The 19,140-nt window shown below is 36.4% G+C and overlaps 1 protein-coding gene and 19 non-coding genes across 21 annotated transcripts in view; 19 read left to right on the top strand and 1 right to left on the bottom strand.

Annotated features, from left to right (window-relative positions):
• The window catches only part of LOC142342584 (uncharacterized), an 83,581-nt gene that overhangs the window by 49,152 nt on the left and 15,289 nt on the right, over positions 1–19,140 (bottom strand). The window lies entirely within an intron of this gene.
• Trnai-aau (transfer RNA isoleucine (anticodon AAU)) lies at positions 343–416 on the top strand. The gene has a single exon. It is a non-coding gene; the product is annotated as a tRNA-Ile (tRNA).
• Trnai-aau (transfer RNA isoleucine (anticodon AAU)) lies at positions 781–854 on the top strand. The gene has a single exon. It is a non-coding gene; the product is annotated as a tRNA-Ile (tRNA).
• Trnai-aau (transfer RNA isoleucine (anticodon AAU)) lies at positions 4,760–4,833 on the top strand. Its single transcript has one exon. It is a non-coding gene; the product is annotated as a tRNA-Ile (tRNA).
• On the top strand, positions 5,198–5,271 carry Trnai-aau (transfer RNA isoleucine (anticodon AAU)). Its single transcript has one exon. It is a non-coding gene; the product is annotated as a tRNA-Ile (tRNA).
• Trnai-aau (transfer RNA isoleucine (anticodon AAU)) lies at positions 6,520–6,593 on the top strand. The gene has a single exon. It is a non-coding gene; the product is annotated as a tRNA-Ile (tRNA).
• On the top strand, positions 7,422–7,495 carry Trnai-aau (transfer RNA isoleucine (anticodon AAU)). Its single transcript has one exon. It is a non-coding gene; the product is annotated as a tRNA-Ile (tRNA).
• Trnai-aau (transfer RNA isoleucine (anticodon AAU)) lies at positions 7,879–7,952 on the top strand. Its single transcript has one exon. It is a non-coding gene; the product is annotated as a tRNA-Ile (tRNA).
• On the top strand, positions 8,317–8,390 carry Trnan-auu (transfer RNA asparagine (anticodon AUU)). The gene has a single exon. It is a non-coding gene; the product is annotated as a tRNA-Asn (tRNA).
• Positions 9,666–9,739, top strand: Trnai-aau (transfer RNA isoleucine (anticodon AAU)). Its single transcript has one exon. It is a non-coding gene; the product is annotated as a tRNA-Ile (tRNA).
• Trnai-aau (transfer RNA isoleucine (anticodon AAU)) lies at positions 10,549–10,622 on the top strand. The gene has a single exon. It is a non-coding gene; the product is annotated as a tRNA-Ile (tRNA).
• On the top strand, positions 10,986–11,059 carry Trnai-aau (transfer RNA isoleucine (anticodon AAU)). Its single transcript has one exon. It is a non-coding gene; the product is annotated as a tRNA-Ile (tRNA).
• On the top strand, positions 11,870–11,943 carry Trnai-aau (transfer RNA isoleucine (anticodon AAU)). The gene has a single exon. It is a non-coding gene; the product is annotated as a tRNA-Ile (tRNA).
• Positions 12,760–12,833, top strand: Trnai-aau (transfer RNA isoleucine (anticodon AAU)). The gene has a single exon. It is a non-coding gene; the product is annotated as a tRNA-Ile (tRNA).
• Trnai-aau (transfer RNA isoleucine (anticodon AAU)) lies at positions 13,647–13,720 on the top strand. The gene has a single exon. It is a non-coding gene; the product is annotated as a tRNA-Ile (tRNA).
• Positions 14,112–14,185, top strand: Trnai-aau (transfer RNA isoleucine (anticodon AAU)). The gene has a single exon. It is a non-coding gene; the product is annotated as a tRNA-Ile (tRNA).
• On the top strand, positions 14,997–15,070 carry Trnai-aau (transfer RNA isoleucine (anticodon AAU)). Its single transcript has one exon. It is a non-coding gene; the product is annotated as a tRNA-Ile (tRNA).
• Trnai-aau (transfer RNA isoleucine (anticodon AAU)) lies at positions 15,883–15,956 on the top strand. Its single transcript has one exon. It is a non-coding gene; the product is annotated as a tRNA-Ile (tRNA).
• On the top strand, positions 16,770–16,843 carry Trnai-aau (transfer RNA isoleucine (anticodon AAU)). Its single transcript has one exon. It is a non-coding gene; the product is annotated as a tRNA-Ile (tRNA).
• On the top strand, positions 18,089–18,162 carry Trnai-aau (transfer RNA isoleucine (anticodon AAU)). The gene has a single exon. It is a non-coding gene; the product is annotated as a tRNA-Ile (tRNA).

Genomic DNA, 19,140 nt, shown 5'->3' with positions numbered 1-19,140 from the left:
CAGATTTAAACCTTCCATGCTTTCAGTTGCTATATAGCCAGCCTTATTTACGAGAACCATTTACAGCAATGTTAGCTAAGCGCAACTGTATATTGATTCGCCTGATCTTAGCAGCGCCATCAGCAGCTGTTTTATTTTAAAAAGAACTGTTGAAAACAGATGTTAAACATTAGATCAAGTGCAGCAAATAGTGATTTTGATAAGCTTAAATAAATAACTGATTTCATACCAGGGCAGTTGCCAAACTATTTTAGGAGATCAAAATAAACTAAGTAGTTGATCTCACGGAACACCTGGTATCAATTGAATGATCTAATAAGAGCACCCAAATGAAGCAAAACCAGGCGTATAGCTCAGTTGGTTAGAGCATCGTGCTAATAACGCGAGAGTCGAGAGTTCGAGCCTCTCTATGGCCAAACCTTTAGTCAATTAAAACTAAGAAATATCAGATTTAAACCTTCCATGCTTTCAATAGCTATATAACCAACCTTATTTAAGAGAACCATTTCAGCTAAGCGCACCTTTATATTGATTCGCCTGACCTTAGTATCGCCATCAGCAGTTGTTTTAGTGTTTAAAAAAAACTGTTGAAAACAGATGTTAAACAATGGCTAAACTGCAGCAATTAGTGATTTTGAAAAGCTTAAATAAAAAACTGATTTCATACCAGGGCAGTTGCCAAACCAATTTAAGCGATCAAAATAAACTAACTATTGTATCTCACGAATATCTGGTATCAATTGACTGATCTAATGAGAGCATCCCATGCCAGAACAACAAGGCCGTATAGCTCAGTTGGTTAGAGCATCGTGCTAATAACGCGAGGGTCGAGAGTGCGAGCCTCTCTATGCCCAAAACTTTTAGTGATTTAAAACTAAGAAATTTCATATTTAAACCTTCCATGCTTTCAAAAGCTATAAAACCAACCTTATTCAAGAGAGCCATTTACAGCTATTTCGGACATGCCCATCTGTATATTGATTCGCCTGATCTTAGCATCGCCATCACTAGCTATTTTAATTCAAAAAAAAAATGTTGAAAGCAGATGTTAAACATTAGATCAAGTGCAGCAAATAGTGATTAAGCTTATATAATTAACTGATTTTTTACCCGGATAGTTGCAAAACCAATTTATGAGATGAAAATCAACAAAGTAGTTGATCTGAACGAATGTCTGGTATCAATTGAATGATAAAAGGAGAGCATCCCATGGCAGGAAAACACTGCCGTTTAGCTTAGTTGTTTAGAGCATCGTGCTAATAACGCGAGGGTCGAGAGTGCGAGCCTCTGTATGGCCAAAACTTTCAGTCAATTTAAACTAAGAAATTTCAGATTTAAACCTTCCATGCTTTTAATTGCTATATAGCCAGCATATTTACGAGAACCATTTACAGCAATTTCAGCTAAGCGCAACTGTATATTGATTCGCCTGATCTTAGCAGCGCCATCAGCAGCTGTTTTATTTTAAAAAGAACTGTTGAAAACAGATGTTAAACATTAGATCAAGTGCAGCAAATAGTGATTTTGATAAGCTTAAATAAATAACTGATTTCATACCAGGGCAGTTGCCAAACTAATTTAGGAGATCAAAATCAACTAAGTAGTTGATCTCACGGAACACCTGGTATCAATTGAATGATTTAATGAGAGCATCCAATGCCAGAAAAACACGGCCGAATAGCTGTTGGTTAGAGCATCGTGCTAATAACGCGAGGGTCGAGAGTTCGAGCCTCTCTATGGCCAAACCTTTAGTCAATTAAAACTAAGAAATATCAGATTTAAACCTTCCATGCTTTCAAAAGCTATTTAACCAACCTTATTTAAGAGAACTATTTCAGCTAAGCGCAGCTTTATATTGATTCGCCTGACCTTAGCATCGCCATCAGCAGTTGTTTTATTGTTTTAAACAAAATGTTGAAAACAGATGTTAAACAAGGGCTAAAATGCAGCAATTAGTGATTTTGAAAAGCTTAAATACAAAACAGATTTCATACCAGGGTAGTTGCCAAACCAATTTAGGCGATCAAAACAAACTAACTATTGTATCTCACGAATATCTGGCATCAATTGAATGATCTAAAGAGAGCATCCCATGCCAGAACAACAAGGCCATATAGCTCAGTTGGTTAGAGCATCGTGGTAATAACTCGAAGGTCGAGAGTGCGAGCCTCTCTATGCCCAAAACTTTTAGTCAATTAAAACTAAGAAATTTCAGATTTAAACCTTCCATGCTTTCAGTTGCTGTATAGCCAGCCTTATTTACGAGAACCATTTACAGCAATTTTAGCTAAGCGCAACTGTATATTGATACGCCTGATCTTAGCAGCGCCATCAGCAGCTGTTTTATTTTAAAAAGAACTGTTGAAAACAGATGTTAAACATTAGATCAAGTGCAGCAAATAGTGATTTTGATAAGCTTAAATAAATAACTGATTTCATACCAGGGCAGTTGCCAAACTAATTTAGGAGATCAAAATCAACTAAGTAGTTGATCTCACGGAACACCTGGTATCAATTGAATGATTTAATGAGAGCATCCAATGCCAGAAAAACACGGCCGAATAGCTGTTGGTTAGAGCATCGTGCTAATAACGCGAGGGTCGAGAGTTTGAGCCTCTCTATGGCCAAACCTTTAGTCAATTAAAACTAAGAAATATCAGATTTAAACCTTCCATGCTTTCAAAAGCTATTTAACCAACCTTATTTAAGAGAACTATTTCAGCTAAGCGCACCTTTATATTGATTCGCCTGACCTAAGCATCGCCATCAGCAGTTGTTTTATTGTTTTAAACAAAATGTTGAAAACAGATGTTAAACAAGGGCTAAAATGCAGCAATTAGTGATTTTGAAAAGCTTAAATAAAAAACAGATTTCATACCAGGGTAGTTGCCAAACCAATTTAGGCGATCAAAACAAACTAACTATTGTATCTCACGAATATCTGGTATCAATTGAATGATCTAAAGAGAGCATCCCATGCCAGAACAACAAGGCCATATAGCTCAGTTGGTTAGAGCATCGTGGTAATAACTCGAAGGTCGAGAGTGCGAGCCTCTCTATGCCCAAAACTTTTAGTCAATTAAAACTAAGAAATTTCAGATTTAAACCTTCCATGCTTTCAGTTGCTGTATAGCCAGTCTTATTTACGAGAACCATTTACAGCAATTTTAGCTAAGCGCAACTGTATATTGATTCGCCTGATCTTAGCAGCGCCATCAGCAGCTGTTTTATTTTAAAAAGAACTGTTGAAAGCAGATGTTAAACATTAGATCAAGTGCAGCAAATAGTAATTTTGATAAGCTTAAATAAATAACTGATTTCATACCAGGGCAGTTGCCAAACTAATTTAGGAGATCAAAATCAACTAAGTAGTTGATCTCACGGAACACCTGGTATCAATTGAATGATTTAATGAGAGCATCCAATGCCAGAAAAACACGGCCGAATAGCTGTTGGTTAGAGCATCGTGCTAATAACGCGAGGGTCGAGAGTTCGAGCCTCTCTATGGCCAAACCTTTAGTCAATTAAAACTAAGAAATATCAGATTTAAACCTTCCATGCTTTCAAAAGCTATTTAACCAACCTTATTTAAGAGAACTATTTCAGCTAAGCGCACCTTTATATTGATTCGCCTGACCTTAGCATCGCCATCAGCAGTTGTTTTATTGTTTTAAACAAAATGTTGAAAACAGATGTTAAACAAGGGCTAAAATGCAGCAATTAGTCATTTTGAAAAGCTTAAATAAAAAACAGATTTCATACCAGGGTAGTTGCCAAACCAATTTAGGCGATCAAAACAAACTAACTATTGTATCTCACGAATATCTGGTATCAATTGAATGATCTAAAGAGAGCATCCCATGCCAGAACAACAAGGCCATATAGCTCAGTTGGTTAGAGCATCGTGGTAATAACTCGAAGGTCGAGAGTGCGAGCCTCTCTATGCCCAAAACTTTTAGTCAGTTAAAACTAAGAAATTTCAGATTTAAACCTTCGATGCTTTCAATTGCTATATAGCCAGCCTTATTTACGAGAACCTTTACAGCGATTTTTGGCTAAGCACAAATGTATATTGATTCGTCTGATCTTAGCAGCGCCATCAGCAGTTGTTTTAGTATAAAAAAAACTGTTAAAAACAGATGTTAAACAATGGCTAAAATGCAGCAATTAGTGATTTTGACAAGCTTAAATAAATAACTGATTTCATACCAGGGCAGTTGCCGAACCAATTTAGGAGATCAAAACAAACTAAGTAGTTGATCTCACGGAACACCTGGTATCAATTGAATGATCTAATAAGAGCACCCAAATGAAGCAAAACCAGGCGTATAGCTCAGTTGGTTAGAGCAACGTGCTAATCACACGAGCTTCTAGAGTTCGAGCCTCTCAATGGCCATAACTCTTAGTCAATTAAATCTAAAAAATTTCATATTTAAACCTTCGATGCTTGAAATAGCTATATAACTAGCCTTATTTAAAAGAACCATTCCGGTTGAGCTCGCCTTTATATTGATTCGCCTGACCTTAGCATCGCGACCAGCAGTTGTTTTAGCTTTAAAAAAAATGTTGAAAACAGATGTTAAACAATGGCTAAAATGCAGCAATTAGTGATTTTGACAAGCTTAATTAAATAACTGACTTCATACCAGGGCAGTTACCAAACCAATTTAAGCGATCAAAATCAACTAACTAGTGTATCTCACGAATATCTGGTATCAATTGAATGATCTAATGAGAGCCTCCCAAGCCAGAACAACAAGGCCGTATAGCTCAGTTGGTTAGAGCATCGTGCTAATACCGCGAGAGTCGAGAGTTCGAGCCTCTCTATGGCCAAACCTTTAGTCAATTAAAACTAAGAAATATCAGATTTAAACCTTCCATGCTTTCAATAGCTATATAACCAACCTTATTTAAGAGAACCATTTCAGCTAAGCGCACCTTTATATTGATTCGCCTGACCTCAGCATCGCCATCAGCAGTTGTTTTAGTGTTTAAAAAAACTGTTGAAAACAGATGTTAAACAATGGCTAAACTGCAGCAATTAGTGATTTTGAAAAGCTGGAAATAAAAAACTGATTTCATACCAGGGCAGTTGCCAAACCAATTTAAGCAATCAAAATAAACTAACTATTGTATCTCACGAATATCTGGTATCAATTGACTGATCTAATGAGAGCATCCCATGCCAGAACAACAAGGCCGTATAGCTCAGTTGGTTAGAGCATCGTGCTAATAACGCGAGGGTCGAGAGTGCGAGCCTCTCTATGCCCAAAACTTTTAGTCAATTAAAACAAAGAAATTTCAGATTTAAACCTTCCATGCTTTCAATTGCTATATAGCCAGCCTTATTTACGAGAACCATTTACAGCAATTTTGGCTAAGCGCAACTGTATATTGATTCGCCTGATCTTAGCAGCGCCATCAGCAGCTGTTTTAATTTAAAAAGAACTGTTGAAAACAGATGTTAAACATTAGATCAAGTGCAGCAAATAGTGATTTTGATAAGCTTAAATAAATAACTGATTTCATACCAGGGCAGTTGCCAAACCAATTTAGGAGATCAAAATAAACTAAGTAGTTGATCTCACGGAACACCTGGTATCAATTAAATGATCTAATAAGAGCACCCAAATGAAGCAAAACCAGGCGTATAGCACAGTTGGTTAGAGCAACGTGCTAATCACACGATCTTCTAGAGTTCGAGCCTCTCTATGGCCATAACTCTTAGTCAATTAAATCTAAGAAATTTCATATTTAAACCTTCGATGCTTGCAATAGCTATATAACTAGCCTTATTTAAGAGAACCATTCCGGCTGAGCTCGCCTTTATATTGATTCGCCTGACCTTAGCATGGCGACCAGCAGTTCTTTTAGCTTTAAAAAAATGTTGAAAACAGATGTTAAACAATGGCTAAAATGCAGCAATTAGTAATTTTGACAAGCTTAATTGAATAACTGACTTCATACCAGGGCAGTTGCCAAACCAATTTAAGCGATCAAATTTAACTAACTAGTGTATCTCACGAATATCTGGTATTAATTGAATGATCTAATGAGAGCATCCCATGCCAGAACAACAAGGCCGTATAGCACAGTTGGTTAGAGCAACGTGCTAATCACACGATCTTCTAGAGTTCGAGCCTCTCTATGGCCATAACTCTTAGTCAATTAAATCTAAGAAATTTCATATTTAAACCTTCCATGCTTTCAATAGCTATATAACCAACCTTATTTAAGAGAACCATTTCAGCTAAGCGCACCTTTATATTGATTCGCCTGACCTTAGCATCGCCATCAGCAGTTGTTTTAGTGTTTAAAAAAAACTGTTGAAAACAGATGTTAAACAATGGCTAAACTGCAGCAATTAGTGAATTTGAAAAGCTTAAATAAAAAACTGATTTCATACCAGGGCAGTTGCCAAACCAATTTAAGCGATCAAAATAAACTAACTATTGTATCTCACGAATATCTGGTATCAATTGACTGATCTAATGAGAGCATCCCATGCCAGAACAACAAGGCCGTATAGCTCAGTTGGTTAGAGCATCGTGCTAATAACGCGAGAGTCGAGAGTGCGAGCCTCTCCATGGCCAAAACTTTTCGTCAATTAAAACTAAGAAATTTCAGATTTAAACCTTCCATGCTTTCAGTTGCTATATAGCCAGCCTTATTTACGAGAACCATTTACAGCAATTTTAGCTAAGCGCAACTGTATATTGATTCGCCTGATCTTAGCAGCGCCATCAGCAGCTGTTTTATTTTAAAAAGAACTGTTGAAAACAGATGTTAAACATTAGATCAAGTGCAGCAAATAGTGATTTTGATAAGCTTAAATAAATAACTGATTTCATACCAGGGCAGTTGCCAAACCAATTTAGGAGATCAAAATAAACTAAGTAGTTGATCTTACGGAACACCTGGTATCAATTGAATGATCCAATAAGAGCATCCAAAGAAGGCAAAACCGGGCGTATAACTCAGTTGGTTAGAGCAACCTGCTAAAAACACGAGCGTCTGGAGTTCGAGCCTCTCTAAGGCCAAAACCCTTAGTCAATTAAATCTAAGAAATTTCATATTTAAACCTCACATCCTTTCAATAGCTATATAACCAACCTTATTTAAGAGAACCATTTCAGCTAAGGGCACCTTTATATTGATTCGCCTGACCTTAGCATCGCCATCAGCAGTTGTTTTAGTTTAAAAAAACTGTTGAAAACAGATGTTAAACAATGGCTAAAATGCAGCAATTAGTGATTTTGAAAAGCTTAAATAAATAACTGATTTCATACGAGTGTAGTTGCCAAACTAATTTAAGCGATCAAAATAATCTAACAATTTAGGCGATCAAAATAAAGAGTATCTCACAAATATCTGGTATCAATTGAATGATCTAAAAAGATCGTCTCATGCCAGAACAACAAGGCCTTATAGCTCAGTTGGTTAGAGCATCGTGCTAATAACGCGAGGGTCGAGAGTTCGAGCCTCTCTATGGCCAAACCTTTAGTCAATTAAAACTAAGAAATATCAGATATAAACCTTCCATGCTTTCAATAGCTATATAACCAACCTCATTTAAGAGAACCATTTCAGCTAAGCGCACCTTTATATTGATTCGCCTGACCTTAGCATCGCCATCAGCAGTTGTTTTAGTGTTTAAAAAAAACTGTTGAAAACAGATGTTAAACAATGGCTAAACTGCAGCAATTAGTGATTTTGAAAAGCTTAAATAAAAAACTGATTTCATACGAGTGTAGTTGCCAAACTAATTTAAGCGATCAAAATAATCTAACAATTTAGGCGATCAAAATAAAGAGTATCTCACAAATATCTGGTATCAATTGAATGATCTAAAAAGATCGTCTCATGCCAGAACAACAAGGCCTTATAGCTCAGTTGGTTAGAGCATCGTGCTAATAACGCGAGGGTCGAGAGTTCGAGCCTCTCTATTGCCAAACCTTTAGTCAATTAAAACTAAGAAATATCAGATATAAACCTTCCATGCTTTCAATAGCTATATAACCAACCTCATTTAAGAGAACCATTTCAGCTAAGCGCACCTTTATATTGATTCGCCTGACCTTAGCATCGCCATCAGCAGTTGTTTTAGTGTTTAAAAAAAACTGTTGAAAACAGATGTTAAACAATGGCTAAACTGCAGCAATTAGTGATTTTGAAAAGCTTAAATAAAAAACTGATTTCATACCAGGGCAGTTGCCAAACCAATTTAAGCGATCAAAATAAACTAACCATTGTATCTAACGAATATCTGGTATCAATTGACTGATCTAATGAGAGCATCCCATGCCAGAACAACAAGGCCGTATAGCTCAGTTGGTTAGAACGTCGTGCTATTAACGCGAGGGTCGAGAGTGCGAGCCTCTCTATGCCCAAAACGTTTAGTCAATTAAAACTAAGAAATTTCAGATTTAAACCTTCCATGCTTTCAATAGCTATATAGCCAGCCTTATTTACGAGAACCATTTACAGCAATTTTGGCTAAGTGCAACTGTATATTGATTCGCCTGATCTTAGCAGCGCCATCAGCAGCTGTTTTAATTTAAAAAGAACTGTTGAAAACAGATGTTAAACATTAGATCAAGTGCAGCAAATAGTGATTTTGATAAGCTTAAATAAATAACTGATTTCATACCAGGGCAGTTGCCAAACCAATTTAGGAGGTCAAAATAAACTAAGTAGTTGATCTCACGGAACACCTGGTATCAATTGAATGATGTAATAAGAGCACCCAATGAAAGCATTACCAGGCGTATAGCTCAGTTGGTTAGAGCATCGTGTTAATAACGCGAGGGTTGAGAGCTCGAGCCTCTCTATGGCCAAAACTTTTATTCAGTTAAAATTAAGAAACTTCAGATTTAAACCTTCCGTGCTCTCAATTGCTATATAGCCAGCATTATTTACGAGAACAATTTACAGCTATTTTGGCTAAGCGCAACTGTATATTGATTCGTCTGATTTTAGCAGCGCCATCAGCGGCCGTTTTAATTTTAAAAAAACTGTTGAAAACAGATGTTAAACATTAGATCAATTGCAGCAAATTATGATTTTGATAAGCTTAAAAAAATAACTGATTTCTTACCAGGGCAGTTGCAAAACCAATTTAGGAGATCAAAATAAACTAAGTAGTTGATCTTACGGAACACCTGGTATCAATTGAATGATCCAATAAGAGCATCCAAAGAAGGCAAAACCGGGCGTATAACTCAGTTGGTTAGAGCAACGTGCTAAAAACACGAGCGTCTGGAGTTCGAGCCTCTCTAAGGCCAAAACCCTTAGTCAATTAAATCTAAGAAATTTCATATTTAAACCTCACATCCTTTCAATAGCTATATAACCAACCTTAATTAAGAGAACCATTTCAGCTAAGGGCACCTTTATATTGATTCGCCTGACCTTAGCATCGCCATCAGCAGTTGTTTTAGTTTTAAAAAACTGTTGAAAACAGATATTAAACAATGGCTAAAATGCAGCAATTAGTGATTTTGACAAGCTTAAATAAATAACTGATTTCATACGAGGGTAGTTGCCAAACCAATTTAAGCGATCAAAATAATCTAACAATTTAAGCGATCAAAATAAAGAGTATCTCACAAATATCTGGTATCAATTGAATGATCTAAAAAGATCGTCTCATGCCAGAACAACAAGGCCTTATAGCTCAGTTGGTTAGAGCATCGTGCTAATAACGCGAGGGTCGAGAGTGCGAGCCTCTGTATGGCCAAAACTTTCAGTCAATTAAAACTAAGAAATTTCAGATTTAAACCTTCCATGCTTTCAATTGCTATATAGCCAGCCTTATTTACGAGAACAATATACAGCTATTTTGGCTAAGCGCAACTGTATATTGATTCGTCTGATCTTAGCAGCGCCATCAGCGGCCGTTTTAATTTTAAAAAAAAACTGTTGAAAACAGATGTTAAACATTAGATCAAGTGCAGCAAATTGTGATTTTGATAAGCCTAAAAAATAACTGATTTCTTACCAGGGCAGTTGCAAAACCAATTTAGGAGATCAAAATAAACTAAGTAGTTGATCTCACGGAACACCTGGTATCAATTGAATGATCTAATAAGAGCAACCAAAGAAGGCAAAACCGGGCGTATTGCCCAGTTGGTTAAAGCAACGTGCTAATAACACGAGCGTCTAGAGTTTGAGCCTCTCTGAGGCCAAAACTCTTAGTCAAATAAATCTAAGAAATTTCATATTTAAACCTTTCATGCTTTCAATAGCTATATAACCAACCTTATTTAAGAGAACCATTTCAGCTAAGCGCACCTTTATATTGATTCACCTGACCTTAGAATGGCCATCAGCGTTTGTTTTAGTTTAAAAAAACTGTTGAAAACATACGTTAAACAATGGCTAAAACGCAGCAATTAGTGATTTTGACAAGCTTAAATAAAAAACTGGTTTCATACCAGGGCAGTTGCCAAACCAATTTAAGCGATCAAAATAAACTAACCAGTTATCTCACGAATATCTGGTATCAATTGAATGATCTAATGAGAGCATCCCAGGCCAGAACATCAAGGCCGTATAGCTCAGTTGGTTAGAGCATCGTGCTAATAACGCGAGGGTCGAGAGTTCGAGCCTCTCTATGGCCAAAACTTTCAGTCAAATAAATCTAAGAAATTTCAAATTTAAACCTTTCATGCTTTCCATAGCTATATAACCAACCTTATTTAAGAGAACCATTTCAGCTAAGCGCACCTTTATATTGATTCGCCTGACCTTAGAATCGCCATCAGCGTTTGTTTTAGTTTAAAAAAAAACTGTTGAAAACATACGTTTAACAATGGCTAAAATGCAGCAATTAGTGATTTTGACAGGCTTAAATAAAAAACTGATTTCATACCAGGGCAGTTGCCAAACCAATTTAAGCGATCAAAATAAACTAACCAGTTATCTCACGAATATCTGGTATTAATTGAATGATCTAAAAAGATCGTCTCATGCCAGAACAACAAGGCCTTATAGCTCAGTTGGTTAGAGCATCGTGCTAATAACGCGAGGGTCGAGAGTGCGAGCCTCTGTATGGCCAAAACTTTCAGTCAATTAAAACTAAGAAATTTCAGATTTGAACCTTCCAAGCTTTCAATTGCTATATAGCCAGCCTTATTTACGAGAACAATTTACAGCTATTTTGGCTAAGCGCAACTGTATATTGATTCGTCTGATCTTAGCAGCGCCATCAGCGGCCGTTTTAATTTTAAAAAAAAACTGTTGAAAACAGATGTTGGACATTAGATCAAGTGCAGCAAATTGTGATTTTGATAAGCCTAAAAAACAACTGATTTCTTACCAGGGCAGTTGCAAAACCAATTTAGGAGATCAAAATAAACTAAGTAGTTGATCTCACGGAACACCTGGTATCAATTGAATGATCTAATAAGAGCAACCAAAGAAGGCAAAACCGGGCGTATTGCCCAGTTGGTTAAAGCAACGTGCTAATAACACGAGCGTCTAGAGTTTGAGCTTCTCTGTGGCCAAAACTCTTAGCCAAATAAATCTAAGAAATTTCATATTTAAACCTTTCATGCTTTCAATAGCTATATAACCAACCTTATTTAAGAGAACCATTTCAGCTAAGCGCACCTTTATATTGATTCGCCTGACCTTAGAATCGCCATCAGCGTTTGTTTTAGTTTAAAAAAAACTGTTGAAAACATACGTTAAACAATGGCTAAAACGCAGCGATTAGTGATTTTGACAAGCTTAAATAAAAAACTGGTTTCATACCAGGGCAGTTGCCAAACCAATTTAAGCGATCAAAATAAACTAACCAGTTATCTCACGAATATCTGGTATCAATTGAATGATCTAATGAGAGCATCCCAGGCCAGAACGTCAAGGCCGTATAGCTCAGTTGGTTAGAGCATCGTGCTAATAACGCGAGGGTCGAGAGTTCGAGCCTCTCTATGGCCAAAACTTTTAGTCAAATCAATCTAAGAAATTTCATATTTAAACCTTTCATGCTTTCCATAGCTATATAACCAACCTTATTTAAGAGAACCATTTCAGCTAAGCGCACCTTTATATTGATTCGCCTGACCTTAGAATCGCCATCAGCGTTTGTTTTAGTTTAAAAAAACTGTTGAAAACATACGTTTAACAATGGCTAAAATGCAGCAATTAGTGATTTTGACAAGCTTAAATAAAAAACTGATTTCATACCAGGGCAGTTGCCAAACCAATTTAAGCGATCAAAATAAACTAACCAGTTATCTCACGAATATCTGGTATCAATTGAATGATCTAATGAGAGCATCCCAGGCCAGAACATCAAGGCCGTATAGCTCAGTTGGTTAGAGCAACGTGCTAAAAACACGAGCGTCTGGAGTTCGAGCCTCTCTAAGGCCAAAACCCTTAGTCAATTAAATCTAAAAAATTTCATATTTAAACCTCACATCCTTTCAATAGCTATATAACCAACCTTATTTAAGAGAACCATTTCAGCTAAGGGCACCTTTATATTGATTCGCCTGACCTTAGCATCGCCATCAGCAGTTGCTTTAGTTTAAAAAAACTGTTGAAAACAGATGTTAAACAATGGCTAAAATGCAGCAATTAGTGATTTTGAAAAGCTTAAATAAATAACTGATTTCATACGAGGGTAGTTGCCAAACCAATTTAAGCGATCAAAATAATCTAACAATTTAAGCGATCAAAATAAAGAGTATCTCACAAATATCTGGTATCAATTGAATGATCTAAAAAGATCGTCTCATGCCAGAACAACAAGGCCTTATAGCTCAGTTGGTTAGAGCATCGTGCTAATAACGCGAGGGTCGAGAGTGCGAGCCTCTGTATGGCCAAAACTTTCCGTCAATTAAAACTAAGAAATTTCAGATTAAAACCTTCCATGCTTTCAATTGCTATATAGCCAGCCTTATTTACGAGAACAATTTACAGCTATTTTGGCTAAGCGCAATTGTATATTGATTCGTCTGATCTTAGCAGCGCCATCAGCGGCCGTTTTAATTTTACAAAAAAAAACTGTTGAAAACAGATGTTAAACATTAAATCAAGTGCAGCAAATTGTGATTTTGATAAGCCTAAAAAATAACTGATTTCTTACCAGGGCAGTTGCAAAACCAAATTAGGAGATCAAAATAAACTAAGTAGTTGATCTCACGGAACACCTGGTATCAATTGAATGATCTAATAAGAGCAACCAAAGAAGGCAAAACCGGGCGTATTGCCCAGTTGGTTAAAGCAACGTGCTAATAACACGAGCGTCTAGAGTTTGAGCCTCTCTGTGGCCAAAACTCTTAGTCAAATAAATCTAAGAAATTTCATATTTAAACCTTTCATGCTTTCCATAGCTATATAACCAACCTTATTTAAGAGAACCATTTCAGCTAAGCGCACCTTTATATTGATTCGCCTGACCTTAGAATCGCCATCAGCGTTTGTTTTAGTTTAAAAAAAACTGTTGAAAACATACGTTTAACAATGGCTAAAATGCAGCAATTAGTGATTTTGACAAGCTTAAATAAAAAACTGATTTCATACCAGGGCAGTTGCCGAACCAATTTAAGCGATCAAAATAAACTAACCAGTGTATCTCACGAATATCTGGTATCAATTGAATGATCTAATGAGAGCATCCCAGGCCAGAACATCAGGGCCGTATAGCTCAGTTGGTTAGAGCATCGTGCTAATAACGCGAGGGTCGAGAGTTCGAGCCTCTCTATGGCCAATACTTTTAGTTAATTAAAACTACGAAATTTCAGATTTAAACATTCCATGCTTTCAATTGCTATATAGCCAGCCTTATTTACGAGAACCATTTACAGCAATTTTGGCTAAGCGCAACTGTATATTGATTCGCCTGATCTTAGCAACGCCATCAGCAGTTGTTTTAGTTTAAAAAAACTGTTAAAAACAGATGTTAAACAATGGCTTAAATGCAGCAATTAGTGATTTTGACAAGCTTAAATAAATAACTGATTTCATACCAGGGCCGTTGCCAAACCAATTTAAGCGATCAATATAAACTAACGATTTAAGCGATCAAAATAAAGTGTATCTCACGAATATCTGGTAACAATTAAATGATCTAGTGAGAGCAACTCATGCCAGAACAACAAGGCCGTATAGCTCAGTTGGTTAGAGCATCGTGCTAATAACGCGAGGGTCGAGAGTGCGAGCCTCTGTATGGCCAAAACTTTCAGTCAATTTAAACTAAGAAATTTCAGATTTAAACCTTCCATGCTTTTAATTGCTATATAGCCAGCCTTATTTACGTGAACCATTTACAGCGATTTTGGCTAAGCGCAAATGTATATTGATTCGCCTGATTTTAGCAGCGCCATCAGCAGCTGTTTTAATTTTAAAAAAACTGTTGAAAACAGATGTTAAACATTAGATCAAAGGCAGTAAATTGTGATTTTGATAAGCTTAAAAAAAATAACTGATTTCTTACCAGGGCAGTTGCAAAACCAATTTAGGAGATCAAAATAAACTAAGTAGTTGATCTCACGGAACACCTGGTATCAATTGAATGATCTAATAAGAGCATCCAAAGAAGGCAAAACCGGGCGTATAGCTCAGTTGGTTAAAGCAACGTGCTAATAACACGAGCGTCTAGAGTTTGAGCCTCTCTGTGGCCAAAACTCTTAGTCAAATAAATCTAAGAAAATTCATATTTAAACCTTTCATGCTTTCAATAGCTATATAACCAACCTTATTTAAGAGAACCATTTCAGCTTAGCGCACCTTTATATAGATTCGCCTGACCTTAGCATCGCCATCAGCGTTTGTTTTAGTTTAAAAAAAACTGTTGAAAACAGATGTTAAACAATGGCTAAAAAAGAGCAATTAGTGATTTTGACACGCTTAAATAAAAAACTGATTTCATACCAGGGCAGTTGCCAAACCAATGTAAGCGATCAAAATAAACTAACTAGTGTATCTCACGGATATCTGGTATCAATTGAATGATGTAATCAGAGCATCCCAGGCCAGAAAATCGAGGCCGTATAGCTCAGTTGGTTAGAGCATCGTGCTAATAACGCGAGGGTCGAGAGTTCGAGCCTCTCTATGGCCAAAACTTTTAGTTAATTGAAACTATGAAATTTCAAATTTAAACATTCCATGCTTTCAATTGCTATATAGCCAGCCTTATTTACGAGAACCATTTACAGCAATTTTGGCTAAGCGCAACTGTATATTGATTCGCCTGACCTTAGCAGCGCCATCAGCAGCTGTTTTAATTTTAACAAACTGTTGAAAACAGATGTTAAACATTGGATCAAGTGCAGCAAATAGTGATTTTGATAAACTTAAATAAATAACTGATTTCGTAACAGGGAAGTTGAAAAACCAATTTAGGAGATCAAAATAAACTAAATAGTTGATCTCACGAAACACCTGGTATCAATTGAATGATCTAATAAGAGCACCCAAAGAAGGCAAAACCGGGAATATAGCTCAGTTGGTTAGAGCAACGTGCTAATAACACGAGCGTCTGGAGTTTGAGCCTTTCTGTGGCCAAAACTCCTAGTCAATTAAATCTAACAAATTTCATATTTAAACCTTTCATGCTTTCAATAGCTATATAACCAACCTTATTTAAGAGAACCATTTCAGCTAAGCGCACCTTTATATTGATTCGCCTGACCTTAGCATCGCCATCAGCAGTTGTTTTATTGTTTTAAACAAAATGTTGAAAACAGATGTTAAACAAGGGCTAAAATGCAGCAATTAGTGATTTTGAAAAGCTTAAATAAAAAACAGATTTCATACCAGGGCAGTTGCCAAACCAATTTAAGCGATCAAAATAAACTAACTAGTGTATCTCACGAATATCTGGTATCAATTGAATGATCTAATGAGAGCATCCCAGGCCAGAAAAACCAAGGCCGTATAGCTCAGTTGGTTAGAGCATCGTGCTAATAACGCGAGGGTCGAGAGTTCGAGCCTCTCTATGGCCAAAACTTTTAGTTAATTAAAACTAAGAAATTTCAGATTTAAAACTTCCATGCTTTCAATTGCTATATAGCCAGCCTTATTTACGAGAACCATTTATAGCAATTTTGGCTAAGCGCAAATGTATATTGATTCGCTTGATCTTAGCAGCACCATCAGCAGCTGTTTTAATTTTTAAAAAAAACTGTTGAAAACAGATGTTAAACATTAGATCAAATGCATTAAATAGTGATTTTGATAAGCTTAAATAAACAGCTGATTTCGTACAAGGGCAGTTGCAAAACCAATTTAGGAGATCAAAACAAACTAAGTAGTTGATCTCACGGAACACCTGGTATCAATTGAATGATCCAATAAGAGCATCCAAAGAAGGCAAAACCGGGAATATAGCTCAGTTGGTTAGAGCAACGTGCTAATAACACGAGCGTCTGGAGTTTGAGCCTTTCTGTGGCCAAAACTCCTAGTCAATTAAATCTAACAAATTTCATATTTAAACCTTTCATGCTTTCAATAGCTATATAACCAACCTTATTTAAGAGAACCATTTCAGCTAAGCGCACCTTTATATTGATTCGCCTGACCTTAGCATCGCCATCATCAGTTGTTTTAGTTTCAAAAAAATTGTTGAAAACAGATATTAAACAATGGCTAAAATGCAGCAATTAGTGATTTTGACAAGCTTAAATAAATAACTGATTTCATACCAGGGCAGTTGCCTAACCAATTTAAGCGATCAAAATAAACTAACTAGTGTATCTCACGAATATCTGGTATCAATTGAATGATCTAATGAGAGCATCCCAGGCCAGAAAAACCAAGGCCGTATAGCTCAGTTGGTTAGAGCATCGTGCTAATAACGCGAGGGTCGAGAGTTCGAGCCTCTCTATGGCCAAAACTTTTAGTTAATTAAAACTAAGAAATTTCAGATTTAAACCTTCCATGCTTTCAATTGCTATATAGCCAGCCTTATTTACGAGAACCATTTACAGCAATTTTGGCTAAGCGCAACTGTATATTGATTCGCCTGATCTTAGCAGCGCCATCAGCAGCTGTTTTAATTTTAAAAAACTGTTGAAAACAGATGTTAAACATTAGATCAAGTGCAGCAAATAGTGATTTTGATAAACTTAAATAAATAACTGATTTCATACCAGGGAAGTTGAAAAACCAATTTAGGAGATCGAAATAAACTAAATAGTTGATCTCACGAAACACCTGGTATCAATTGAATGATCTAATAAGAGCACCCAAAGAAGGCAAAACCGGGAATATAGCTCAGTTGGTTAGAGCAACGTGCTAATAACACGAGCGTCTAGAGTTTGAGCCGTTCTGTGGCCAAAACTCCTAGTCAATTAAATCTAAGAAATTTCATATTTAAACCTTTCATGCTTTCAATAGCTATATAACCAACCTTATTTAAGAGAACCATCTCAGCTAAGCGCACCTTTATATTGATTCGCCTGACCTTAGCATCGCCATCAGCAGTTGTTTTAGTTTTTAAAAACTGTTGAAAACAGACGTTAGACATTAGATCAATTGCAGCAAATAGTGATTTTGATAAGCTTAAATAAATAACTGATTTCGTACCAGGGCAGTTGCAAAACCAATTTAGGAGATCAAAATCAACTAAGTAGTTGATCTCACGAAACACCTGGTATCAATTGAATGATCTAATAAGAGCACCCAAAGAAGGCAAAACCGGGAATATAGCTCAGTTGGTTAGAGCAACGTGCTAATAACACGAGCGTCTAGAGTTTGAGCCTTTCTGTGGCCAAAACTCCTAGTCAATTAAATCTAAGAAATTTCATATTTAAACCTTTCATGCTTTCAATAGCTATATAACCAACCTTATTTAAGAGAACCATCTCAGCTAAGCGCACCTTTATATTGATTCGCCTGACCTTAGCATCGCCATCAGCAGTTGTTTTAGTTTTAAAAAACTGTTGAAAACAGATATTAAACAATGGCTAAAATGCAGCAATTAGTGATTTTGACAAGCTTAAATAAATAACTGATTTCATACCAGGGCAGTTGCCAAACCAATTTAAGCGATCAAAATAAACTAACTAGTGTATCTCACGAATATCTGGTATCAATTGAATGATCTAATGAGAGCATCCCAGGCCAGAAAAACCAAGGCCGTATAGCTCAGTTGGTTAGAGCATCGTGCTAATAACGCGAGGGTCGAGAGTTCGAGCCTCTCTATGGCCAAAACTTTTAGTCAATTAAAACTAAGAAATTTCAGATTTAAACCTTCCGTGCTTTCAATTGCTATAGACCCAGCCTTATTTACGAGAACCATTTACAGCAATTTTGGCTAAGCGCAACTGTATATTGATTCGCCTGATCTTAGCAGCGCCATCAGCAGCTGTTTTAATTTTAAAAACTGTTGAAAACAGATGTTAAACATTAGATCAAGTGCAGCAAATAGTGATTTTGATAAACTTAAATAAATAACTGATTTCGTACCAGGGAAGTTGAAAAACCAATTTAGGAGATCGAAATAAACTAAATAGTTGATCTCACGAAACACCTGGTATCAATTGAAAGATCTAATAAGAGCACCCAAAGAAAGCAAAACCAGGCGTATAGCTCAGTTGGATAGAGCACCGTGCTAATAACACGATCATCTAGAGTCCGAGCCTCTCAATGGCCAAAACTTTTAGTCAATTAAAATTAAAAAATTTCAGACTTAAACCTTCCATGCTTTCAATTGCTATATAGCCAGACTTAGTTACGAGAACCATTTACAGCGATTTTTGCTAAGCGCAACTGTATATTGATTCGCCTGATCTTAGCAGCGCCATCAGCAGCTGTTTTAATTTTTAAAAACTGTTGAAAACAGACGTTAGACATTAGATCAATTGCAGCAAATAGTGATTTTGATAAGCTTAAATAAATAACTGATTTCGTACCAGGGCAGTTGCAAAACCAATTTAGGAGATCAAAATCAACTAAGTAGTTGATCTCACGAAACACCTGGTATCAATTGAATGATCTAATAAGAGCACCCAAAGAAGGCAAAACCGGGAATATAGCTCAGTTGGTTAGAGCAACGTGCTAATAACACGAGCGTCTAGAGTTTGAGCCTTTCTGTGGCCAAAACTCCTAGTCAATTAAATCTAAGAAATTTCATATTTAAACCTTTCATGCTTTCAATAGCTATATAACCAACCTTATTTAAGAGAA

This window comes from Convolutriloba macropyga, chromosome 7 (genome assembly GCF_964194025.1).
Source record: "Convolutriloba macropyga chromosome 7, txConMacr16.3, whole genome shotgun sequence".
Taxonomy (NCBI): Eukaryota; Metazoa; Xenacoelomorpha; order Acoela; family Convolutidae; genus Convolutriloba; species Convolutriloba macropyga.
The sequence above is the reverse complement of the archived record's forward strand: the minus strand, read 5'-3'. Positions and strand labels throughout refer to the sequence as shown.